Here is a 15,596-nt window from a genome sequence, read left to right on the forward strand (position 1 = left end):
GGAATTTTTGTGGCAATTAATTGTAATATAGAATAGAAAGTTATTAAGCTTTACACTTGATCCTAATCAATGGATTGATAAAGCGCCCAGCGAGAGATACATCTGCTAAGATATCCTAAACGTTGCTTGTATTTAATCGTTCAGTTTGTTCACTGAGCACTTGATATATTATATTATTTCTGCCTCCCGTTTATTTTGCTTTCGTTCTGATCATGTCTTGAGCGTAATAATAAACTTACTGATCACAGTTCTCCAAGGAATATTGACCACATCAGATTTAAAAGTATGATGTGCAACATTTTTCTATATGATGTCCTACAAGGATAAGTTATGTGCATTATTTATATGAATAAAGTTACATGTTTCTCAGTGTAACACTCTGTCTTGTGGATCTCTCTTATCAATTATCAGTCTCAATGTCCTCGATTATCATGATGGTTTGACCTCCACTGACATATATATCTTTAGACACGATCAAACGATCTATGAAAAATATCCAACCAACTTACACCAGCACCATAACTTGCAATGGAACCTTTAGAGGACTTTTCGGACCGTCCCGAACTTCTACCTAAATGACGGATCGAAGCATCACTGGAAGCTTTCCCTCCGAATTTCAACATAGTAGTAATTTGTTCCAGCCACGGAATTGACAGGAATTTTTTGCATCTGCCTAATAACAAACAAAATTTCAAATCCACGTAAATTTTAGTTTTCTCTCGCTCTGTTCACAGAGTCGTGCGCAAAAAAAATGTATATAAAAGAGTCTAATATTTGAGAGGCAGGTCCAGAAATGGGCAGCGTGTTGCTAGTATTACCTCCCCTCGTTGGCTATGCTGTGGCCATTACCAGATTTGGTATAGAAACTATGGTGGTCGTTAGTGCTGGAATGTGCGAGAATGGTTCCCACTAGTAACTGTCGGGTGAAAGCTTGTTTCTGAAACACAGAGAGCGAGAGAGAGAGAGACAGAGACAGAGACAGAGAGAGAGAGAGAGAGAGAGAGAGAGAGAGAGAGAGAGAGAGAGAGAGAGAGAGAGAGAGAGAGAGAGAGAGAGAGAGAGAGAGAGAGAGAGAGAGAGAGAGAGAGAGAGAGAGAGAGAGAGAGAGAGAGAGAGAGAGAGAGTGGGTGTGGCACCAGGGCCTCTTAGCAAAACTTCAAGCACTGGGAATTGCAGGCTCTACGCTATGTCTCCTCAGTGATTACCTTCATGGTAGATTACCTTCATGGTAGATCTCTAAGTGTAGTTCTCAATGGAACGGAATCAGCAAGACATCCTGTGGGGGCAAGTGTTCCACAAGGAAGCGTTCTGGGTCCATTGTTACGGAATGGCTACTTCAACGACCTTCTTCATCTCATCCCAGAATCACATGCATATGCAGACGACTGTACACTGACATTCACTTATCCAAGAGAAGAAATGCCAGCTGCTCTAAGCTACATCAATCACCAGCTGAGAGCTATATCAGCTTGGGGAAATAGATGGCAAGTAACATTTGCACCTGAGAAAACGCAAATGATGATTGTCTCTAGGCACCATGATGGTAATGCTGGTGCAGTAGTAAGGATGAATGGGAGGGTGTTGGCACCTGGAGAAGAAGTTGATATCCTTGGGGTGAAATTTGACTCCAAACTAACCATGAAGAACCATGTTGTAAATCTTGCAAACAAGGCAGCCAGGAAGCCTACAGCACTTCGCCGTATCTCGCATCTACTTGACAGTAGGGTTTGCAAGATTCTGTACGAGGCACAAGTACGCTCGCACCTTGAGTATGCTCCACTTTCTTGGTTTGCCTGCCCCCCCCCTCTCATCTGCGACTGCTTGACAGAGTAGAGAACAGAGCAAGACGTCTCATCTCTCGCCTGGACTCATCCTGGATAGATCTGTCATTTCAGCAGAGCCTTCAACATAGGAGGGATGTGGGTGGCCTTACTGTTACGTACAAGGCCAATATTGTTAAAGTACCACACTTGGATCCACTTCGAGGACAGCGTGAAACAAGCTTTTATGCCACAAGACGGGCAGAAAGAAGCAACTTCACTCTGGCTGTACCCTTCTCCAGAACATCACTCCATCTGAGATCAGATATACCCAGGATGACTCGAGTATGGAACACATTCGTACAGCATAATGATGTCAACGAGATAAAGTCAGTTGATCAAATGAAAATGCTGGCCTGCATATGGCTCCAACTTCATCCTGTTCCCTACTTGTATGTCTCATAACAATAAAAATGCTTTCAAATGAGCTGATGAAGGTAACAGCTCTTAGCTTGTCAATAAAGTTGGGAATCCTTAACCTGTAAATAGTTTGCCAATAAAGCTAGGAATCCTTAACCTGTAAATAGTTTGTCAATAAAGCTAGGAATCCTTAACCTTGTCAAACCCTGTGTAAAAAGAGAGAGAGAGAGAGAGAGAGAGAGAGAGAGAGAGAGAGAGAGAGAGAGAGAGAGAGAGAGAGAGAGAGAGAGAGAGAGAGAGACAGACAGACAGACAGACAGACAGACAGACAGACAGAAGTGAAAGTTGGGATAAATGAGGAAAGTACTTTTGGTAATTTCTACACACTGCTTATCCAGCTAGTACCATCTAAACACTGCATAATAGTAATAATAGTAGTAATAATAGTAGCAATAATATTAGTTGTAATAAAGGGAATAGTAATAATAAGAGCATTAATAGTAGTATAAATATTAAAAATAATAATAAAATTAATGATGCTAACAATATTAATAATAATATTCATAAAAACAATACCGATACAGTTGCTGTTGCGGCAGTTATATCTTTATTATCGGTGACGGCAAGTGACAGCAGTAACATTATCGGTGACGGCAAGTGACAGCAGTAACATTATCGGTGACGACAAGTGACAGCAGTAACATTATCGGTGACGGCAAGTGACGGCAGTAACATTATCGGTGACGGCAAGTGACAGCAGTAACATTATCGGTGACGGCAAGTGACAGCAGTAACATTATCGGTGACGGCAAGTGACGACAGTAACATTATCGGTGACGGCAAGTGACGACAGTAACATTATCGGTGACGGCAAGTGACGACAGTAACATTATCGGTGACGGCAAGTGACAGCAGTAACATTATCGGTGACGGCAAGTGACAGCAGTAACATTATCGGTGACGGCAAGTGACGGCAGTAACATTATCGGTGACGGCAAGTGACAGCAGTAACATTATCGGTGACGGCAAGTGACAGCAGTAACATTATCGGTGACGGCAAGTGACGACAGTAACATTATCGGTGACGGCAAGTGACGGCAGTAACATTATCGGTGACGGCAAGTGACGACAGTAACATTATCGGTGACGGCAAGTGACGGCAGTAACATTATCGGTGACGGCAAGTGACGACAGTAACATTATCGGTGACGGCAAGTGACAGCAGTAACATTATCGGTGACGGCAAGAGACAGCAGTAATATTATCGGTGACGGCAAGTGACAGCAGTAATATTATCGGTGACGGCAAGTGACGACAGTAACATTATCGGTGACGGCAAGTGACGACAGTAACATTATCGGTGACGGCAAGTGACAGCAGTAACATTATCGGTGACGACAAGTGACAGCAGTAACAGTATCGGTGACGGCAAGTGACAGCAGTAACATTATCGGTGACGGCAAGTGACGACAGAAACATTATCGGTGACGGCAAGTGACAGCAGTAACATTATCGGTGACGACAAGTGACAGCAGTAACAGTATCGGTGACGGCAAGAGACGACAGTAACATTATCGGTGACGACAAGTGACAGCAGTAACATTATCGGTGACGGCAAGTGACAGCAGTAACATTATCGGTGACGACAAGTGACAGCAGTAACATTATCGGTGACGGCAAGAGACGACAGTAACATTATCGGTGACGGCAAGTGACAGCAGTAACATTATCGGTGACGACAAGTGACAGCAGTAACAGTATCGGTGACGGCAAGTGACGGCAGTAACATTATCGGTGACGGCAAGTGACAGCAGTAACAGTATCGGTGACGGCCAGTGACGGCAGTAACATTATCGGTGACGGCAAGTGACAGCAGTAACATTATCGGTGACGGCAAGAGACGACAGTAACATTATCGGTGACGGCAAGTGACAGCAGTAACATTATCGGTGACGACAAGTGACAGCAGTAACATTATCGGTGACGGCAAGAGACGACAGTAACATTATCGGTGACGACAAGTGACAGCAGTAACATTATCGGTGACGGCAAGAGACGACAGTAACATTATCGGTGACGACAAGTGACAGCAGTAACATTATCGGTGACGGCAAGTGACAGCAGTAACATTATCGGTGACGACAAGTGACAGCAGTAACATTATCGGTGACGGCAAGAGACGACAGTAACAGTATCGGTGACGGCCAGTGACGGCAGTAACATTATCGGTGACGGCAAGTGACAGCAGTAACATTATCGGTGACGGCAAGTGACAGCAGTAACATTATCGGTGACGGCAAATGACAGCAGTAAGAGTATCGGTGACGGCCAGTGACAGCAGTAACAGTATCGGTGACGGCAAGTGACAGCAGTAACATCATGATCAATAGTCATGTTTTCCTGTAGAATTTTCATTCTCTCTAATGATACAGAACAAAGATACTTCGCCATCTTTATCTTTTTAGTCTAGCGGGAGCGACGAACAGGAGAAGACCCTTTTTTTTTTTTTTTTTTTTTTTTTTACACAGGGTTTGACAAGGTTAAGGATCCCTAGCTTTATTGACAGCTATATTACAGGTTAAGGATTACTAACTTTATTGGCAAGCTAAGAGCTGTTACCTGCATCAGCTCATTTGAAAGCATTTTTATTGTTATGAGACATACAAGTACGGGACAGGATGAAGTTGGAGCCATCTGTGAGCCAGCAATTTCATTTGATCAACTGACTTTATCTCGTTGACATCATTATGCTGTACGAATGTGTTCCATACTCGAATCATCCTGGGTACGTATGATCTCAGATGGAGTGATGTTCTGGAGAAGGGTACAGCCAGAGAGAAGTTGCTGCTTTCTGCCCGTCTTGTGGCATAAAAGCTTGTTTCACGCTGTCCTCGAAGTGGATCCAAGTGTGGTATTTTGACAATATTGGCCTTGTACATAACAGTAAGGCCACCCACATCCCTCCTATGTTGAAGGCTCTGCTGAAATGACAAATCTATCCAGGATGGGTCCAGGCGAGAGAAGAGACGTCTTGCTCTGTTCTCTACTCTGTCAAGCAGTCGCAGATGAGAGGGGGGGCAGGCAAACCAAGAAAGTGGAGCCCTTCTGCCCTTCTCTTCTTCTTCTTCTTCTCTCTCTCTCACTCTCTCTCTCCCTCTCTCTCTCTCTCTCTCTCTCTCTCTCTCTCTATATATATATATATATATATATATATATATATATATATATATATATATATATATATATATATATATATATATATATACATATATATATATATATATATATATATATATATATATATGTATACATATATATATATATATATATATATATATATATATATATATATATATATATATATATATATATATATATATATGTATATATATATATATATATATATATATATATATATATATATATATATATATATATATATATATATATATATACATTATTTTATTAACACACTGGCCGATTCCCACCAAGGCAGGGTGGCTCGAAAAAGAAAAACTTTCACCATCATTCACTCCATCACTGTCTTGCCAGAAGGGTGCTTTACACTACAGTTTTTAAACTGCAACATTAACACTCATCTTTCAGAGTGCAGGCACTGTACTTCCCATCTCCAGGACTCAAGTCCGGCCTGCCGGTTTCCCTGAATCCCTTCATAAATGTTACTTTGCTCACACTCCAACAGCACGTCAAGTATTAAAAACCGTTTGTCTCCATTCACTCCTATCAAACACGCTCACGCATGACTGCTGGAAGTCCAAGCCCCTTGCACACAAATCCTCCTTTACCCCCCTCCCTCCAACCTTTCCTAGGCCGACCCCTACCCTGCCTTCCTTCCACTACAAACTGATACACTCTTGAAGTCATTCTGTTTCGTTCCATTCTCTCTACATGTCCGAACCACCTCAACAGCCCTTCCTCAGCCCTTTGGACAACAGTCTTGGTAATCCCGCACCTCCTCCTAACTTTCAAACTACGAATTCTCTGCATTATATTCACACCACACATTCCCTTCAGACATGACATCTCCACTGCCTCCAGCCTTCTCCTCGCTGCAACATACATCACCTATGATTCACACCCATGTAAGAGCATTTTTTAAAACTATACTCTCATAAATTCACCTCTTTGCCTCCAAGGACAAAGTCCTTTGTCTCCACAGACTCCTAAGTGCACCACTCACTCTTTTCCCCTCATCAATTCTATGATTCGCCTCATCTTTCATAGACCCATCCGCTGACACGTCCACTCCCAAATACCTGAATACATTCACCTCCTCCATACTCTCTCCCTCCAATCTGATATCCAATCTTTCATCACCTAATCGTTTTGTTGTCCTCATAACCTAACTCTTTCTTGTATTCACTTTTAATATTTTTCTTTTGAATACCCTACCAAATTCATCCACCAACCTCTGCAACTTCTCTTCAGAATCTCCCAAGAGCACAGTGTCATCAGCAAAGAGCAACTGTGACAACTCCCACTTGATGTGTGATTCTTTATCTTTTAACTCCACGCCTCTTGCCAAGACCCTCGCATTTACTTCTCTTACAACCCCATCTGTAAATATATTAAACAACCACGGTGACATCACAAATCTTTGTCTAAGGCCTACTTTTACTGGGAAATAATCTCCCTCTTTCCTACATACTCTAACTTGAGCCTCACTATCCTCGTAAAAACTCTTCACTGCTTTCAGTAACCTACCTCCTACACCAAACACCTGGAACATCTGCCACATTGCCCTCCTATCCACCCTGTCATACGCCTTTTCCAAATCAATAAATGCCACAAAAACCTCTTTACCCTTATCTATATACTGTTCACTTATATGTTTCACTGTAAACACCTGATCCACACATCCCCTACCTTTTCTAAATCCTCCCTGTTCATCTGCTATCCTATTCTCCGTCTTACTCTTAATTCTTTCAGTAATAACTCTACCATACACTTTACCAGGTATACTCAACTGACTTATCCCCCTATAATTTTTTGCACTCTCTTTTGTCCCCTTTGCCTTTATACAAAGGAACTATGCATGCTCTCTGCCAATCCATAGGTACCTTACCCTCTTCCATACATTTATTAAATAATTGCACCAACCACTCCAAAACTATATCCCCACCTACTTTTAACATTTCTATCTTTATCCCATCAATCCCGGCTGCGTTACCCCCTTTCATTTTACCTACTGCCTCACGAACTTCCCCCACACTCACAACTGGCTCTTCCTCACTCCTACAAGATGTTATTCCTCCTTGCCCTATACACGAAATCACAGCTTCCCTGTCTTCATCAACATTTAACAGTTCCTCAAAAAATTCCTTCCATCTTCCCAATACCTCTAACTCTCCATTTAATAACTCTCCTCTCCTATTTTAACTGACAAATTCATTTGTTCTCTAGGCTTCCTTAACTTGTTAATCTCACTCCAAAACTTTTTCTTATTTTCAACAAAATTTGTTGATAACATCTCACTCACTCTCTCATTTGCTCTCTTTTTACATTGCTTCACCACTCTCTTAACCTCTCTCTTTTTCTCCATATACTCTTCCCTCCTTGCATCACTTCTACTTTGTAAAAACTTCTCATATGCTAACTTTTTCATCATTCCACCTATTGCTCCTCTTCCCTCCCACACCCACTTTCCTGTAACCACAAACTTCTGCTGAACACTCTAACACTACATTTTTAAACCTACCCCATACCTCATCGACCCCATAACCTATGCTCTCATTAGCCCATCTATCCTCCAATAGCTGTTTATATCTTACCCTAACTGCCTCCTCTTTTAGTTTATAAACCTTCACCTCTCTCTTCCCTGATGCTTCTATTCTCGTTGCATCCCATCTACCTTTTACTCTCAGTGTAGCTACAACTATAAAGTGATCTGATATATCTGTGGCCCCTCGATAAACATGTACATCCTGAAGTCTACTCAACAGTCTTTTATCTACTAATACATAATCCAACAAACTACTGTCATTTCGCCCTACATCATATCTTGTATACTTATTTATCCTCTTTTTCTTAAAATATGTATTGCCTATAACTAAACCCCTTTCTATACAAAGTTCCATCAAAGGGCTCCCATTATCATTTACACCTGGCACTCCAAACTTACCTACCACACCCTCTCTAAAAGTTTCTCCTACTTTAGCATTCAGGACCCCTACCACAATTACTCTCTCACTTGGTTCAAAGGTTCATATACATTCATTTAACATCTCCCAAAATCTTTCTCTCTCCTCTACATTCCTCTCTTCTCCAGGTGCATACCCGCTTATTATGACCCACTTTTCGCATCCAACCTTTACTTTAATCCACACAATCCTTGAATTTACACATTCCTATTCTCTTTTCTCCTTCCATAACTGATCCTTCAACATTACTGCTACCCCTTCCTTAGCTCTAACTCTCTCAGATACTCCAGATTTAATCCCATTTATTTCCCCCCACCGAAACTCCCCTACCCCCTTCAGCTTTGTTTCGCTTAGGGCCAGGACATCCAACTTCTTTTCATTCATAACATCAGCAATGATCTGTTTCTTGTCATCCGCACTACATCCACGCACATTCAAGCATCCCAATTTTTCTTCTTCTCATTTTTAGTAAACGTCTACAGGAGAAGGAGTTACTAGCCCATCGCTCCCGGCATTTTATTCGCTTCATACGACACGCATGGCTTACAGAGGAAAGATTCTTTTCCACTTTCCCATGGACAATAGAAGAAATAAAGAAGAACAAGAGCTATTTAGAAAAAGGAGAAAAACCTAGATGTATGTATATATATGCATGTGCGTGTCTGCGAAGTGTGACCAAACTAAGTAGGAGTAGCAAGATATCCCTGTTATCTAGAGTGCAAAACAGTTACAGGTTTCTGTTTCAGAGTCATCTGGCAGGACGGTTGCACTTCCCTGGGTGGTTGCTGTCTACAAACCTACTAACTACTCTCTCTCTCTCTCTCTCTCTCTCTCTCTCTCTCTCTCTAAATATATATATATATATATATATATATATATATATATATATATATATATATATATATATATATATATATATATGTATATATATATATATATATATATATATATATATATATATATATATATATATATATATATATATACATGCAAAAGCTCATGACGTGTAGTGGATATGGGCGTCATGTGTTTTCGCCCCCCATGAGGCAGGCCAAAGCAGCATGGGTCCGAGCCCTTGGCTAGTGCAGTGTTTGTATTGATCAATACCACTCGTTCGTGGGCACAATAATGTAATATATATATATATATATATATATATATATATATATATATATATATATATATATATATATATATATATATATATATATATATATATATATATATATATATATATATATATATATATATATATATATATATATATATATATATATATATATATATATATATATATATATATGTATATATATTTTTTTCTTTCAACAAACCGGCCGTATCCCACCGAGGTGGGGTAGCCCAAAAGGAAAAACGAAAGTTTCTCCTTTTACATTCAGTAATATATACAAGAGAAGGGGTTACTAGCCCCTTGCTCCCGGCATTTTAGTTCCCTCTTACAACACGCATGGCTTACGGAGGAAGAATTCTGTTCCACTTCCCCATGGAGGTAAGAGGAAATAAACAAGAACAAGAACTAGAAAGAAAATAGATGAAAACCCAAAGTGGTGTGTATATATATGCTTGTACTTGTATGTGTAGTGTGACCTAAGTGTAAGTAGAAGTAGCAAGACGTACCTGAAATCTTGCATGTGTATGAGACACAAAAAAAAGACACCAGCAATCCTACCATCATGTAAAACAATTACAGGCTTCAGTTTTACACTCACTTGGCAGGACGGTAGTACCTCCCTGGGCGGTTGCTGTCTACCAGCCCACTACCTAGAATATATATATATATATATATATATATATATATATATATATATATATATATATATATATATATATATATATATATATATATATATATATATTTATATATATGTGTATATATATCATTACTAATATATAAATTTGTATGTGTATATGTATCCAGCTCAGTTTATCTGTTCATAACCCCTTTTATCTCATATACTGCCATGTATCCCAAAGCACATCTATCACCATGTTATCCAAGACACGTCTATAACAATGTAACACATAACACATATATCACCATGAAACCCATGAGACATCAATGTCCATGTAACCCATGACACATCTATCACCAAGTAACCCACGACATATCTATCACCATCTAACCCATGGCACATTTATCACCATCTAACTCATGACACACATATCACCATGTAATCCATAACACATCTATCTCCATGTAACCCATGACACATCTGTCACCATGTAGCCCACGACATATTTATCACCATCTAACCCATGACCCATCTATCACCGTGTAGCCCAAGACATATCTATCAACACCTAACCCACGACATATTTATCACCATCTAACCCATTACATATCTATCATCATGTAACCCACGACATATCTATCAACACCTAACCCTCAACACATCTATCATCTTAAATCTCTAAATATTTATAACTAAAAACAAAGCCCTCAAAAGTAAATTTTCACCTTCCAGCCAAACTGGATTTTAGTCAGGCTAAGAAGGAAGGGAAAATTTAACAACGACCAAATTTAAATACTGAAAGGAAAAGGTCTGGGGGATTACCTTTGCAAGTCGTTATATTTGGCACTTTGGCCGCCCAAGGAAATTACCTTCGACTTTGATTTTTATTCGGATGAAGAAATATCTTTGGTTGGTTTGATTAGTGTCGACTGCTTGAAGGTCATTAAGGCTGTCAAGTGTTTACCACCAGTCTAGAATATTTTCATACCTAAAATAGTGATTAATGTAAACTCTCAGTGTATGTCTACTTAGTTACACACACACACACACACACACACACACACACACACACACACACACACACACACACACACACACACACACACACACACACACACACACACACGCACGCACACACACACACATACACACTCGAGCAGAGCAAAGTTGCTGGTAATGGGCGATTTCAACCACAACCGAAACATGGAGAGCCAAGATGATGGATGTGGTGTTGAAAACCTCATGCATCAACATGTCAGGGACACTACCAGAGATAGAGGGGAGGATGAGCCAGCAAGACTGGATCTTGTGTTCGCCTTGAGCAGTTCAGACATTGAGAACATAACTTACGAGAGGCCCCTTGAAGCTAGCGATTACGTGGTTCTGAGTTTTCATTGTATAGTAGAGTTACAAGTGAAGAGGGTAACAGGAATTGAATGGGAAAAGCCAAACTATAAAAGGGGGGACTACACAGGTATGAGGAACTTCCTGCAGGAGGTTCAGTGGGACAGAGAACTGGTAGGAAAGTCAGTAAACGAGATGATGGAATATGTAAGAACAAAGTGCAAGGAGGCAGAGGAAAGGTTTGTTCCCAAGGGCAATAGAAATAATAGAAAGACCAAAGCGAGCCCTTGGTTTACCCGAAGGTGTAGGGAGGCAAAAACTAAGTGCACAAGATACCTCAAAGGCAATGCGACCGGACAACATCTCCCCGTGGGTCTTTAGAGAGGGAGTGGATATGCTGTGTGTGCCGCTTACCACAATCTTCAACACATCCGTGGAAACAGGGCAACTACCTGAGGTATCGCAGACGGCAAATGAAGTTCCTATTTTTAAAAAAGGAGACAGAAATGAGGCACTAAACTATAGACCTGTGTAACTGACGTGTATAGTATGCAACGTTATGGAGAAGATTATCAGGAGGAGAATGGCGGAGTACCTAGAACGGAACAAGTGTATAAACAACAACCAGCACGGATTCATGGAAGGCAAATCCTGTGTCACAAACCTTCTGGAGTTTTATGATAAAGTAACATAAGTAAGACACGAGAGAGAGGGGTGGGTTGATTGCATCTTCTTGGACTGCAAGAAGGCCTTTAACATAGTTCCTCACAAGAGACTAGTGCAGAAGCTAGAGGATCAGGCGCATACAACAGGAAGGGCACTGCAATGGATCAGGGAATACCTGAGAGGGAGGCAACAACGAGTCGTGGTACGTGATGAGGTATTACAGTGGGCACCTGTGACGAGCGGGGTCCCACAGGGGTTGGTCCTAGGGCCAGTGCTATTTTTGGTATATGTGAAAGACATGATGGAAGGGTTAGACTCAGAAGTGTCCCTGTTTGCAGATGATGTGAAGTTAATGAGGAGAACTAAATCAGATGAGGACCAGGCAGGACTTCAAAGAGACCTTGACAGGCTGGACATATGGTCCAGCACTGGCTTCTTGAATTCAGCCCTGCCAAGTGCAAAGTCATGAAGATCGGAGAAGGGCAAAGAAGTGGCTAGGGACTGCAAACCTCGCTCAAGTAGAAAGATCTTGGGGTGACCATAACACCGAGCATGTCTCCGGAGGCACACATCAACCAGATAACTGCTGCAGCATACAGGCGTCTGGCAAACATGAGAATAGTGTTCCGATACCTTAGTAAGGAATCGTTCAAAACAATGTACACTCTGTACATCAGGCCCATACTGGAGAATGCAGCTCCAGTTAGGAACCCACACCTAGTCAAACACGTCAAGAAATTAGAGAAAGTGCAAAGGTTTGCAACAAGGCTAGTTCCGGAGCTCAGGGGTATGTCTTACGAAGAAAGGTTGAGGGAAATCGGACTGACGACATTGGAGGACAGGCGGGTCAAGGGAGAAAATACTACGTGGAATAGATAAGGTAGACAGAGGTAGGTTGTTCCAGAGAGGGGCCACAGAAACAAGCTGAAGACTCAGACGAGTCATAGGATGTTAGGAAGTATTTCTTCAGTCATACAGTCATCAGGAAGTGGAATAGCCTAACAAGTGATGTAGTGGAGACAGGAACCATACATAGTTTTAAGAAGAGGTATGGCAAAGCTCTGGAAGCAGAGAGAGGACCTAGTAGCGATCAGTGAAGAGACGGGGCCAGGAGCTGTGTCTCGACCCCTGCAACCATAATTAGGTGAGTGCAATTAGGAGAACACACACACACACACAAACACACACACACACACACACACACACACACACACACACACACACACACACACACACACACATACACACACACACACACGTGAAGCAGTATCGCTAAATAGTGCTCCCAGGATTTAGTGTTCTAGTGGCTGTCCTAAGATATTATTAGCGGTCATCGTACGTAAGTGAATCGGTGAACACACCTACAAGAGTGTAACAGCTTTCAAGAGTGCGAATAATGTCATAAGATCAAGAATTTTACAATTTAAATTTGAATGAATGCTGAGTGAGGGAGGGTAGCAGTCAGCTGATGAGGCTGCTGGCACCAGTGTTGACACAAAATGGTTAACTGTGTGATCTGAAATATTAACAAATACAGATATTGGTTGTTCTAGCAGCAGTGTAGTGATAAGGTCATAAACGAGTGATTAAATAAATACTGAAAGTAAGAAAAAATTAGTCAATCCCCAGCTGTTGGTGTTGTGAATGTAGCTAACATCATCAGACTTGTTATGACCATAATACTGTATTAAAGAAAAAAGAGGGAATACCAAGTCTTAAAAGAAAAATAAAATAAAAACTTGAATGCATGATAAAGTTCCTGAAGGAGTTACAAAATTGAAGGAGTTGATAGCAGCCGACCAGCAGGAACCTCCATTGTTGTGCAGACGACATCACTTGTCTATGTGTGGTTAATTTTGGTTAGTGTCTAAAGTCTCAGTGTCTCGCCCTGCTGGTTGTATGCTATACCAACACTCTCTCCCTAACTTTCAGTACCAGGAGATAGATTGTGGTAACCCTGATAATGTTTAGTAAATTATCTAAATATATTCAGAAGAGATGTATAGCCTAGTGACCCCCCCTGACAGCGACAAGCTAGTAAATGAGTACGTACATACAAACACACGTGTTCACCAGTAATTATTATTGTAATAAACATTAGTATATATTAATAAGGAATTGAGTGAGAAATAATCCTATAATCTTCAAAAAGGGCCGGGAGAGAACCGGTGGACCAAGAACAATAACAATAGTGTGTTAACGTAACCCTCCCTCTTTTTCAAAGAACAACAAGCTAGTAAACACACACACAAACACAAGTGTACACAGTAAATATTATATAGTATATATTAGTGTATATTAATAAGGAATTGATTGTGAAAAATTTTTATAATCTTCAAAAGAGTAGAGTAGCCTAGTGTGTGCACGCACACGCGCACACACACACACACACACACACACACACACACACACACACACACACACACACACACACACACACACACCCACACATACATACATACAGACATACACATACACACACCTACACACACATACATACACATACACACTCGACCCCTTCAACCTCATCTAGGTGAGTTCATACATAAACACACATACACATACAAACATATATACATACACACACATATACATACACATACACATACACATACATACACACACACACACACACATACACACACACACACACACACACACACACACACTAACACTAACACATTAGTTCATAAATCCCCCCATCACACACACACACTTTTACGATAAGCTGAAGCAGTAGAACATCCCAACAGGATAAAAACAAAATGGGCTCTCAAAAGGGAGGACGTAAAGGCAAGGGAACCGATGATGGCTGGTCGGAAAAGGAAGAATGAGTAGAACGGCTCAAGAACAAAATGGAACAACAATGGGAGAAAAGGTTAAACGAGCTTTGCAATAACATGTTAGAGCAAATATCTGCAGAGAGCAAGAAGTGGGAATCACGAGCTGTAGTAGCTGAGGCAAAGCTACAGAGATTGGAGGAAGAAATGGATGTGCTGAAGCAGGATCTAAAGATGATGTCTGAAAGGAGCAAGATGACAGAAATGGGAACATCAGCAGGCAGCGAGGGGACTGAAGGAGGGGATGGATCTAGGCAGTCTTTTGCAGCAGTAATAACAGGCCATCATGGTGTCTGGGAGATGATTAGGGAAATAGCAAAGGAGATGCTTAAATCAGATCCAGAGATACAGAGGGAAAAGAAATGGGAAGAGGAGAGGGAGAGGTCAACAATTATTCATGGGCTTCAGGAGGCTGAAGGGCAGACCTATGATGAAAGAAAGCATTGGGAGAAAACAGAGATTAAGAACATCATTGCAACAACAGGAGAGAGGGACATGTCTCAGGTAGAAAATTTTCACAGACTTGGGGGGTATTCGAGGGAAAAAAATCGACCAATCAGATTAACATTCAAGACAGATGTGGTACGGAACAGGATACTACAACAGAAACCACTGTTAAAGGACTCTCCAGATTATCAAAAAGTGTTCCTCAAT

Source organism: Cherax quadricarinatus, chromosome 6 (genome assembly GCF_038502225.1).
Source record: "Cherax quadricarinatus isolate ZL_2023a chromosome 6, ASM3850222v1, whole genome shotgun sequence".
Classification (NCBI taxonomy): domain Eukaryota; kingdom Metazoa; phylum Arthropoda; class Malacostraca; order Decapoda; family Parastacidae; genus Cherax; species Cherax quadricarinatus.